The sequence below is a fragment of the Neophocaena asiaeorientalis genome, unplaced genomic scaffold (genome assembly GCF_003031525.2).
Source record: "Neophocaena asiaeorientalis asiaeorientalis breed wild unplaced genomic scaffold, Neophocaena_asiaeorientalis_V1.1 scaffold429, whole genome shotgun sequence".
NCBI lineage: Eukaryota > Metazoa > Chordata > Mammalia > Artiodactyla > Phocoenidae > Neophocaena > Neophocaena asiaeorientalis.
The window spans coordinates 3,123,326-3,135,914 of record NW_020173550.1 but is presented as its reverse complement, the minus strand read 5'-3'; the positions used below and the strand labels follow the sequence as shown (position 1 = coordinate 3,135,914).

General features: G+C 41.9%; 1 protein-coding gene across 3 annotated transcripts in view; it reads left to right on the top strand.

Annotated features, from left to right (window-relative positions):
- Positions 1-12,589, top strand: part of PEBP4 (phosphatidylethanolamine binding protein 4) — a 253,860-nt gene that overhangs the window by 31,535 nt on the left and 209,736 nt on the right. The window lies entirely within an intron of this gene.

Here is a 12,589-nt window from a genome sequence, read left to right as displayed (position 1 = left end):
TATATATCTGTCTTTATGCCAGTTCCACTTTGTTTTGATTACCCCAGTTTTGTACTAACATTTGAAATCAGGAGCTGTGAATCCTCCAACTTTATTCTTCTTTTCAGTATCGTTTTGGTTATTCAGGGTCCCTTGGGATTCCATATGCATTTTAGGATGGATTTTTCTATTTCTGTGAAAAATGTCATTGGTATTTTGATAGGGATTGCACTGAATCTACAGATCACTTTGGATAGTATGGACATCCTGACAACATTAAAGCTTCCAATCCATGAACACAGAATTTATTTCCATTAATTTGTGTCTTCTTTAATTTCTTTCAGTAACATTTTGTAATTTTCAGTGTACAAGTCTTTCTCCTCCTTGGTTAGGTTAATTCCTCAGTATTTCATCTTTCTGGTGGTATTCTAAATGGATTTTTTCCCCTAATTTCTGTTTTGATTGTTTAATGTATAGAAATGAAACTGATTTTTGTGTGTTGAGCTCATATCCTGCAACTTTGCCGAATTCACTCTGAATCATTAGAGTTTTCTACATATAAAATTATGTCATCTGACCATAGAGATAATTTTCCTTCTTCCTTTTCAATTTTCCTTTTATTTCTTTTTTTTTTCATTTAATTGTTCTGGCTAGAACTTCCAAGAGTATGTTGAATAGTAGTGGTAAAAGTGAGCATCCTTATCGTCATGGTCTGAAATGTGTTTTCCAAAAATTCATATATCAAAGCCCTAACCACATTCAGTACCTCAGAATGTGACTATATTTTGAGATAGAGCCTTTAAAGAAGCGATTAAGATAAAATAAGACCATTAGGATAGGCCCTAATCCAATATGACTAACATCCTGTAAGAAGAGGAAATTTGAACACACAAAGCAACACAAGGGTTGCACACACACCGAGAAAAAACCATGTGAAGACACAGTGAGAAAGATAAATATTTGCAAGCCAAGAGGTCTCAGGAGAAACCACCTTTGCTGACGCCTTGATCTTAAACTTCCAACCCCCAGAACTATAACAAAATAAATTTCTATTTTTTAAGCGACCCAGTCTGTGATATTTTGCTATGGCATCCCTGGCAAGATAATACATTTGTTTTTGTTTGTTTAATATTTATATCTTTTTTGGCTGCGTTGGATCTTTGTTGCTGCACGTGGGCTTTCTCTAGCTGTGGCGAGCGGGGGCTACTCTTCGTTGCAGTGTGTGGGCTTCTCATTGTGGTGGCTTCTCTTGTTGCGGAGCACAGGATCTAGGCAAGCAGGCTTCAGTAGTTGTGGCACACGGGCTCAGTAGTTGTGGCTCACGCCTTTGTTGCTCCGCGGCATGTGGGATCTTCCCGGACCAGGGCTCAAACCTGTGTCCCCTGCATTGGCAGGCAGATTCTTAACCACTGCGCCACTGGGGAAGCCCAATATATTTGTTTTGTTCCTGATCTTCAGGGAAAATTTTTTAGTCTTTCACCATTGAGTATGATGTTAGCTATGGGTATTTCATATATGGCCTTTATCATATTGAATGAGGATGTTTCCTTCTCTTCCTAGTTTGTTGAGTGTTTTTATCAAAAAAAGGTGTTGAATTTTATCAAATCCTTTTTCTGCATCAATTGAGATAATCATGTAGCTTTTCCCTTTATTCTGTTAATGTGATATTAACAGAATAAACACGATTACAGTGACTGATTGTGGTAGTACATTGATTGATGTTTGTATGTTGAACCATTCTTGCATTCCAGAAATAAATCTCACTTGTTTATGTTGTATAATGCTTTTAATATGCTTCTGAATGCAATTTGCTAGGATTTTTACATCAGTATTCATAAAGAATATTGGTCCATAGTTCTCCTTTCTTAAAGTGTCTTTGGTTTTGGTATCAGGATAATGCTGACCTCATAGAATGACTTAGGAAGTGCTCCCTCCACCTTAATTTTTGGGAAGAGTTTGTAGTGACATGTTTTTATTTCCTTCTCATTTCCTTTTGTGTATATCCTATACATATATTTTGTGGTTACCATGGGAATTATATATAATGTCCTAAAGTTATAACAATCTAATTTGAATGAATACCAAATTAACTTCAATCACATACAAAAACTCTACTCCTGGGTAACTATACCCCCCACTTTGTGTTATTGATGTCACTAATTACATCTTTATATGTCTGTTCACTAACATATATCTATAATTACTTTTGTGTATTTTTCTTTTAAATCCTATACTTTTAAAAAGTGGAATTACAAAGAAAAATTGTAATAATACTGGCTTTTATGTTTGCCCATGTATTTACCTCTACTTGAGATCTTTATATCTTCGTCTTCTGTCTATTGTCCTTTCATTTCAACCTGAAGGACTCTTGTTAACCACTTCTTGCAGGGAAACTCTAGAGGTAATGGATTTCCTCAGTTTTTGTTTATCTAAGAATGTCTTAATTTCTCTCTCATTTTAAAGGACAGTTTTGCTGGATATAGAAATCTCAGTTGACAGTTTTTTCTTTAAATATCTTAAATATAACATCCCAATGCCTTCTGGCCTCCAAGGTTTCTGCTGAGAAATCAGTTGATAATCTTATTGAGGATCGCTTGCACATGACAAGTCCCTTCTCTTTTGCTGCTTTCAAAATCCTATTTTTGTCTTTCAACAGTTTGGTTATGCATCTTGGTATGGGTCTCTCTTAGTTTATCCTGCTTGAAGTTTTTTGAGCTTCTTGTATTTGTAGATTAATGGACTTCATTGAATTTAGGAAGTTTTTGGCCATTATTTCTTCAAACAATCTCTCTGGCCCTTCTCCCTCTTTCTCCTGGGACTCTCATCATGCATACATTGGTCTGTTTGATAGTGTCCCACAGTTCTTATGCTCTGTTTACATTTCTTCATTCTTTTTTCTTCCTGCTATTCAGACTCAATAATTTCTATTTTCCTATTTTCAAATTCACTGATTTTTTTCTCCCTGCTCAAAAATGCTACCAAACCCCTCTAGTAAATTGATAATTTCAGTTATTTTTCAGCTCCAGAATTTGTTTTGTTCCAGTTTATAATTTTTTATATTTTTGCTGATATTTTGTTCATATATTATTGTCCTGATTTTCTGTAATTCTTTGTCCATATTTTCCTTTAGCTCTTTGAGTGTATTTAAGACAGTTATTTTAAACTCTTTGTCTAATATGTCTGATGTATGACCTTCCTCAGCAACAGTTTGTGTCAACCTACTTTATTCCTTTGAATGGGCTTTGTTTTCCTGTACCTTGTGATTTCTTTTGTTGTTGTTGTTGAAAACCGGGCATTTAAATGAAACAAGCACCTCTCCCAGTCTTTTAAGAGTGCCTATGTGCCAGAGAAGTCCTCACTGATTAGCTGGGTATGCTCTAGGTCTAGGGATCAGCCCAAGATGAAAACTTAAGGTCTTCTCAGGTCTTTTCTGAGCATGTGTCTTGCCTGGACCTGCATGTGGCTTTTTCAATTCCCCCACATATACAGCTGTTTTTGAATGTCTTAATTTCCCCAAGAGTCTCATCCTAGCTTCTGCTTGGGGCCTTAGATTGCCTTTTATGTGTACTCACCCATAATCTCTTGCCCCAGGTGTCTGTGGATCTGTAGTTTCCCTGCAGCTTTTGTGAACAATGCCCACTCCTTATCCCCTCTGAGATCTGAGTTAGGCAAAACAGAAGCTAGTCCTTCAGACAATTCCTTGATAGGTTAGAATACTGCAATAAGGTCTGCTCTGCTCCCTCTGATTTGAGGGAGAAAACTTGTAACTGGGTTGCAGTCTCCTCCAAAGCCAGACTGAACTATGCCAAAGAGGGGGTGGGGCAAAGGCAAGTGAACACGTCATGAAATTTTCTACTACTTTGAAAGTAGCTTTTTCTTTTCTTTCTTTCTTTTTTTTTTTTTTCCAAACTACTAATTTATCCCCCTCCATCCCCTTTGGTAACCATAAGTTTGTTTTCTATGTCTGTGAGTCTATTTCTGTTTTATAAATAAATTCATTTGTATCATTTTTTTAGATTCCACATATAGGTGATATCATATGATATTTGTCTTTATCTGGCTTACTTCACTTAGTATGTTAATCTCTAGGTCCATCCATGTTGCTGTAAATGGCATTATTTCATTCTTTTTAATGGCTAAGTAATATTCCATTGTGTATATATACCACATCTTCTTTATCCATTCATCTGTTGATGGACACTTAGGTTGCTTCCACATCTTGGCAATTGTCAATAGTGCTGCAATGAACATTGGGGTGCATGTATATTTTCAAATTATGTTTTTCTCCAGATATATGCTCAGGAGTGGGATTGTGGGATCATATGGTAGTTCTATTTTTAGTTTTTTAAGGAACCTCCATACTATTCTCCATAGTGGCTGTACCAATTTACATTCCCACCAAGAGTGTAGGAGGGTTCCTTTTTCTACACACCCTCCCTAGCATTTATTATTTGTAGATATTTTGATGATGGCCATTTGACCAGTGTGAGGTAATACCTCATTGTAGTTTTGATTTGCATTCCTCTAATAATTAACAATGTTGAGCACCTTTTCATATGTTTTGTGTCCAACTGTATGTCTTCATTGGAGAAATGTCTGTTTAGATCTTCTGCCCATTTTTTGATTGGGTTGTTTGCTTTTTTTGATATTGAACTGTATGAGCTGTTTGTATATTTTGGAGATTAATCCCCTGTCGGTCGCATCATTTGCAAATATTTTCTCTCTTTCTGTAGGTTATCTCTTTGCTTTGTTTATGGTTTCCTTTGCTGTGCAAAAGCTTTTAATTTTAATTAAGCCCCATTTTTTAATTTTTGTTTTTATTTCCATTACTCTAGGAGACAGATCCAAAAAGATATTGCTGTGATTTATGTCAGAGTGTTTTGCCTATGCTTTCCTCTAGGAGTTTTACAGTATCTGGTTTTATTTTTAGGTCTTTAATCCATTTTGAGTTTATTTTTGTGTATGGTGTTAGAGAATTCTAATTTCATTCTTTTACGTATAGCTGTCCAGTTTTCCCAGCACCACTTATTGAAGAGACTGTCTTTTCTCCATTATATATTCTTGCCTCCTTTGTTGTAGATTAATTGACCATAGGTGCATGGGTTTACTTCTCGGCTTTCTATCCTGTTCCACTGACCTATATTTCTGTTTTTGTGCCAGCACCATACTGTTTTGATGACTGTAGCTTTGTAATATAGTCTGAGGTCAGGGAGCCTGATTCCTCCAGCCCCGTTTTTCTTTCTCAAGATTGCTTTGGCTATTCAGGGTATTTGGTGTTTCCATACAAATTTAAAAGTTTTTTTATTCCAGTTCTGTGAAAAATGCCATTGGTAATTTGATAGGAATTGTGTTGAATCTGTATATTGCTTGGAGTAGTATAGTCATTTTCACAATATTGATTCTTCCAATCTAGGAACATGGTATATCTCTCCATCTGTTTATATCATCTTTAATTTCTTTCATTAGTGTCTTATAGTTTCTGCATACAAGTCTTTTGTCTCCCTAGGTAGGTTTATTCCTAGGTATTTTATTCTTTTTGTTGCAGTTGTAAGTAAATGAGAGTGTTTCCTTAATTTCTCCTTCAGATTTTTCATCATTAGTGTATAGGAATGCAAGAGATTTCTGTGCATTAATTTTGTATCCTGCAACTTTACCAAATTCATTGATTAGCTCTAGTGGTTTTCTGGTAGCATCTTTAGGATTCTCTCTATATAGTATCATGTCATCTGCACACAGTGACAGCTTTACTTCCTAGTCCATCATTTTGCATATGTTACCTGGATTGTTTTTATTTAGTTAGGTTTTTGTTTGTTTGTTTGTTTTGGCTGCTCCAGGTCTTAGTTGTGGCATGCAGGATCTTCGCTGAGACATGCAGAATCTTTAGTTGCAGCACACAGACTTCTTCGTTGTGGCCTTCGTACTTCTTAGTTGCAGCATGTATGCAGGATCTAGTTTCCTGACCAGAGATCAAACCCAGGCCCCCTGCATTGCAAGTGTGGAGTCTTATCCACTGGACCACCAGGAAAGTCCCTGAATTTTTCTTTTTAAACATTTATTTATTTACTATTTTATTTTTGGTTGCGTTGGGTCTTAGTTGTGGTACGTGGGATCTTCATTGAGGCATGTAGGATCTTTCTTTGTGGCACGCGGGCTTCTCTCTAGTTGCAGCGTGCAGGTTTTCTCTTCTCTAGTTGTGGCACGCAGACTCCAGGGCATGTGGGCTCTGTAGTTGTGGCACACAGGGTGAGAGCACGTGGACTCTGTAGTTTGTGACATGTGGGCTCTCTCACTGAGGTGCGTGAGCTCAGTAGTTTAGGCATGTGGGCTTAGTTGCCCCACAGCATGTGGGACCTTAGTTCCCTGACCAGGGATCGAACCCACATCCCCTGCATTGTAAGGTGGATTCTTTACCACTGGACCCCCAGGGAAGTCCCCCTTGGATTTTTTTTAAACAGCTTTATTGAGACATGTTACACATACTACACAATTCATCAAATTGTATGTATGTATAAGTTAAATGTGTATAATTTAATGGTTTTTAAAGTGTATAATTCAACAGTTTTTAGTGTATTTACAGATGTGTGCAGCCATCACCACAGTCCACTTTAGAACACTTTCATCACCTCCAAAAGACACTTCATACCCTTTCCACCCACCCCCAGATTTAAGCTAATCAACTTTCTCTCCCTATATATTTCCCTACTCTGGATATTTCATATAAATGGAACCATGCAACATGTAGTCTTTTGTGACTGGCTTCTTTCACTTAGCACAGTGTTTTTCCTCATCCCTTTGCACCAGGCTCTGTAGAAGGTGTAAGATAAGTGGGAGTGGGGAGCAGCAAGGGTGCACAGTGGAGCAGGTAGACCCTTGGACTGGTCCAAAATTGGAGTTACACTCAACAGCCACAACGTGAGGGTAAGGAGGTAGCAATATAGATGTTGGCAAGTGAATAGTAGAAATGAACGTTCCCAGGGCCCAGGCACCAACATAGATAAGGAGAAAGGAGAGTGGTTAAAAGATTGAAGTTCGGAATGAGATGGAAGACTAGATGCAGTGGGAGTAACAAAATGAGTGACTAGGAAGGAGAAGAGCTTGTCATCAGAATGGCTGCTTGAATTTAAGATTTTCGGCATGGAACGGTTTCAGTGATGACAGCGTCTAAGAAGTTGCCATGGGAAGAGAGTCTGGAGGTGTTGGAAGAGGTGACCCATAGATATAGATGTCACCCAGGGTCGATAGCAAGACTTGGAGCAGGAAACAAAGTCCCCATGCCAAGTAGCAATGTCTTCAGTGAACAAAGAGCGGTAGGAAGGCAGATGACACTGATTAGAAGTATTTCAGATGGAATAAGCCCCATGAAGTTTAGATTTTGACAAGAAGGCTGAGAGATCATGATCTAGAAGCACCAAAGGGGAGTGGGGGTGCTCATTGACCTTACCTCCCAAACCTGAGATACATGGAGAAGCAGCTTCTCAAGGGGACAGGGAGGCTCTGGTTATGGCAGGAGGTGGAGGTAAAGGGGTTTCAATGGGGAAAGCAAAGTCGTTTTGGCAAACGGTGTTGGAACAACTGGATAGCTACATGCAAAAGAATGAATTGGAACTTTACCTAACACCAGATGCAAAAAATAAGTCAATGGATCAACGATGTAAATGTAAGAGCCAAGACTGTAAAACTCCTAGAAGAAAACATAGGAGTTAAGTTTCATAACACTGGCTTTGGCAACGATTTGTTGCATATGACCCCAAAAGCATAGAGAACAAAAGAAAAAATAGATAAATTGGACTTCATCAAATTTAAAAACTTTGTGTATCAAAGTACACTATAAAGAAAAGAAAAAGACAATCCACAGAATGGGAGAAAATATTTACAAATCAAATATCCAATGAGGGTCCACAGTTCTGACACCAGTTCTAATGTGTGAGTTTTTCCCCCACACCAAGCAATTCTCTGACACCATCTGGGTATCCTACAGTTCAACTCAATTCTGACGCTACTTACCTGAAGATAGCATCAGCTCTCACAGGTTAAAGGCTCAGTTCTACAAGACTTCGCCCCAACTTCTGGTGCCAATCAAAATCCAGGTTGTCACCTGAGCTTCTGACCTACAGGGTATAGGTTAGAGGTTCCAACGACCCCTTCTTGGGTTTAATTAATTTGCTAGGGCGGCTCACAAAACTCAGAGAAACATTTTACTTACTAGATTACAAGTTTATCACAAAAGGATATAACTCAGGAACAGCCTCAGATACAAGAGATGTGTAGTGTGAGGTATGCAGGAAGGGGCGTGGAGGTTCCATGCTCTCCGAGTGTGCCACTTTCCCCAAATCTCCACAAGTTTACCAACCTAGAAGCTCTCTGAATCCCATCCTTTTGGGTTTTCATAGAAGTTTCATAATATAGATATGATCGATTAAATTATTGGCCACTGGTGATTGATTCAATCTCCAGCCCCTCTCTCCTCCGTGGAGGTGAGGGGGTGGGAGGAACTGAAAGTTCTAACCCTCCAATCACGTGTTTGGTTCCCCTGGCAACCAGCTTAGGTGCTTTCCAAAAGTCGCCTCATTAACATAAACTCAGGGGTGGTTAAAAGGTGTTTGCTATAAATATCAAAACACTTTTATCAGTGTCTAACATCCAGAATATATAAAGAACGCATATTACACAATAAGAAGACAATCAATTTTTTAAATGGGCAAAGGATTTGAATGGATATTTCTCTAAAGAAGATATACAAATAGCCAAAAGTTCATGAAAAGATGTTCCACATCATTAATCATTATTAAAATGCAAATCAAAATGACATAAAATACCACTTCATGCTCACTAGGCTAGCTATAATTAAAAAAGAAACAATAAGCACTACTGAGGATGTGGAGAAATTAGAACCCTCACTGCTGGTAGGAATGTAAAATGTAACCAACACTTTGGAAAACAGACTGGCAGTTCCTCAAACTGTTAAACATGGAATTATCATATGACCCAACAATTCTACTCCTAGGCATAACCCAAGAGAATTGAAAATATAGGTTCACAAGCAAAACAAAGCAAAATGTACACAAACGTTTTTAAAGGCATCACTAGTAATAGCCAAAAAGTGGAAACAACCCAAATGTCTATCAACTGAGTGGATAAATAAAATGTGGTATATCCATACAGTGGAAGATTATTCAGCCATAAAAAGGAATGAAGTACTGATACATGATACAACATGATGGACCTTAAAAACACTATGCTAAAGTGAAAGAAGCCAGTCACAAAAGAACACATATAGTATAATTCCATCTATATGAAATGTCCAGAATAAGCACATCTACAAAGATAGAAAGATTTAGTGGTTCCCAGGCTCTGGGGGAGGAAGGAATGGGCAGCAACTGCTAATGAGTTATTTGGGCTCCTTTGGGGTGATGAAAATGTTCTGGAATTAGTGCTGATGGTCGCACATCCTTTAGTAATTTTTATACTAAAACCCACTGAATTGTACACATTAAAGGAGTGAATTTTATGGTATGTGAATTATATTTCAAATTTTTTTTTAATGAGGATTGAAAGAAAAGAATGAGGGGGAATTTGGTCCCTGCAGTACAGCTATTCCTGAAGGCATAAATGGAAAGGTTGAGGAGAGAGGGAAAGCATGAGAGTCTGCGTCTGGGTAGAGAAAGGAGGTGACATTTGGGCAGAGAGGGGGGGGGGGGTGTCAGGCACAGGAGGCCTGGAGGGATGGGAGGGGCGTAGAGTGTTCCAGGAGCACTGGTCCAGTAGATCCAGGTGTCTGGAAGGACTAGGACATCTCAGGAAGCCAACCGATTTGGCCTTATTGATGGTGTTGGGAGGTGGTCTCAGCCCAGGTGCCTGAAGGAAGAGAAGGCAGCTTCAGGGATGGGCACCGAGGGGTCGGGAGATGGTGCCTCTAGAGTGAAGCAATTGAGCAAAACGGGCTGGTGATGGAAATAGGGAGCTGTGCTCCCCAGGCTTGAATGTGGCTCTCCAATCTTAGACTCTGAGTTCAAAGCCAAGTCCTGTAACTCCCCAAGGAAAGGATCAGATTCAAAAACACCAAGAACCGCTGCATTCTGTCAGATCTCTCCGTACAAAAACAAGCCAAAGAAAGTCAGATAAATAAGCAAAAGGGATCCAGGGCCCGAGGCCAACCTGAGTGGTTAGCTTCCTTCTGATATTTATAGAGTTAGGAGCTATTAAGTGAAATAAGGACGATCAGAAGCAGAAGTGGCAAGTTTGTCAGGCATTCAAACAAGAATTTATTTAGCATCTAGGCCCACCAGGGAAAGCTAGACACAGACTAGTACTGCCTCTGAGAAGCTTGTAGGCTGGGGGATGGGGAGACTATAAGCAAATCACTAAGTAAATAACTACAAAACTATTTTACAAACATATAAGAACAATAAGAAAAGGAGTAAATTGCTCTGATTCTGCATAACGGGAATCTAACGGAGTCTCGGTGTCAGAGCAAGTTTCTCTGAAGAAACGACCCTCCGGGATCCCCCAGGATGGACTGGGAAGTGAGGGCGGAGCATAGGAAGGCCCTGGGGCAGGAAATAGTTTGAGCACAGGCGGAGAGTAGAGAGACGTGGCTAGAGAGGCAGGAAGAGCCAGATCTTGCAGGGCATTGTGGGACACCTGGAGGATTCGGGGCTTTATTCCAAGAACAAAGGGCATAGAGGGGGAGTAAGTGGAGGCACAGTGGAGCTGCAAGAGGGGGCAGTAGAGCAAAATGGTTAAGGAGCATGGAGTCAGCCAGTGAGGGTTCAAATCCCAGGTCGGCCAGTTACTACCCATGTGACCCAGGTCAGCTAACCTCTCTGTGCCTCAGTCTTCCCCTCTGTAAAATGGGATCATAATAGTACCTACCTCAGAAAATCATCTTCATGAGGATTCAGTACTAACAGCCTGGTGCTCACTGAGTAGGGAGGAATTGCTGACGTGAGTGGGCTCCACAGGAACAAGCCTGCACCGTGGACTGGCCCCCACCCCCCAACAGCCATTCGTCACTGGGGCTAAGAGCTGTTGGCACCCACGAAAGCCCTGGCATCTCTAGTGGCTGCCACTTTGAAGACAGGAGTCTCTTGGCCTTGGATGACCATTCTGGCACCGTCATCCTCTGGCTCTGGCTGTCCTGTGAGCTCCATGAGGACAGGGACCATGGTCAGCCCATGCCCAGGGACCAGCACAGGGCTCAGCACATAGGAGGTGCTCCTACCTGCTGGTGAGATGGATTGTGTGGGAATGAATGAAGGGATGGATGGATCTGTGGAAGAATATTTACGCTATCCTTTAATGATTGAGCATTCTCTATGTGCCAGGCACCTTACTAAGTGCCTTACATAATTCATTTCATTTTATTTTCACAACCGTCTTGTGGGGAGGCTGCTAGGAGACACTCTCCAGTAGGGGAGATCTTGGGAAGGATCTATGGGGGAGCCCTAGTCATACTTCAGGGAGTCTGATTATTGAGAAATGTGTTTCATTTGTAACCTCAAGGAAAGGCTTTTTGCTGGAAGTTGGGATCCTGGAAGCAGGAATTCAAGCGGAAAGCAAACTCAGCTGAAAACAGTTTCTATAAAGATCGATCTGCGTAGGCTGCAGAGCTACGATCTCATCTTCCTTAGCCAAGCACAAGGGCAACGGGATCACTTGTTTTTGAAGGATGAATGTGGTGTGTTCTAGAGAGGCATGGGGCCCTCCAGCCCTGTGGAGGAGCTCAGAGCAGAACCCAGGAGTCCTCGGTCCCCCCCAATCCATCCCCCCAAGGTGGGAGAACTGTCTTTGATCTCCCCCCATCGCGCCCACTCCCACCGGCTCTGGATCCAGTCAGAGCTCCACACACTCCTGCCTCCTGCTGGCCTGTTCCCTAGGGAACGCAGGCCGCCCTGCGGTCCCAGCCAACTGGTTCGGGGTGCACCCCCTCCTCCCAGCACGGCGCTGTGCACGCGGTCCCCTTCCCGAGCAGCCCTGCTGGCCTTCTTCTCCAGGGACTATTATTTTGGGAGAGTGCTGAGTTCAGCACCGTGGCAAGCTGTAGCGGGACGCGCCCTTCTGTCCTCAGCTGGCCCTCCGGAGCTGGCCCGGGGCCCAGCGGCCCTACCCCTCGTGCAGCAGCCCTTCCTACACAGGGTCACCGCGTCCAACCACGGCCACCGTCCGACAGTCCCAAGGTTGTCAAGACAGGCGGCAGAGGAGCTGTGGGCGGGAGAAGCAGAGCTGTGCAAGGCGCACAGCCCAGTCTCACTCCTGCTCCTAGAAAACCCAGCAAGTTGGGGCCCTCATCAGCACCCCCAGAAGCCGAAGCCGGGGGTCACCAGCCTCCCAGGGTTTGCCTTAAAGCCAAAGGAGCGGGCTGGCCCTCAGCCAACTGACCGCGCACGGGGCAACTTGGGTGTGTGTGTGTGTGTGTGTGTGTGTGTGCAGGACGAGGGCCTCGCAGGAGGTTTGTATAAACCCTCCTGCTCTGCAGCCTGCTCTGTGCCCTGGCAGCAGGACACAGTGACGGCACGGCCCTGCTCTCATGGAGGCGGGGCCTCGGCCACGACTGTCAGTTGAGTCCAGCTGGGAGGAGGCCCAGGGCCGCCCAAGGTACTTGTGTCTGGTG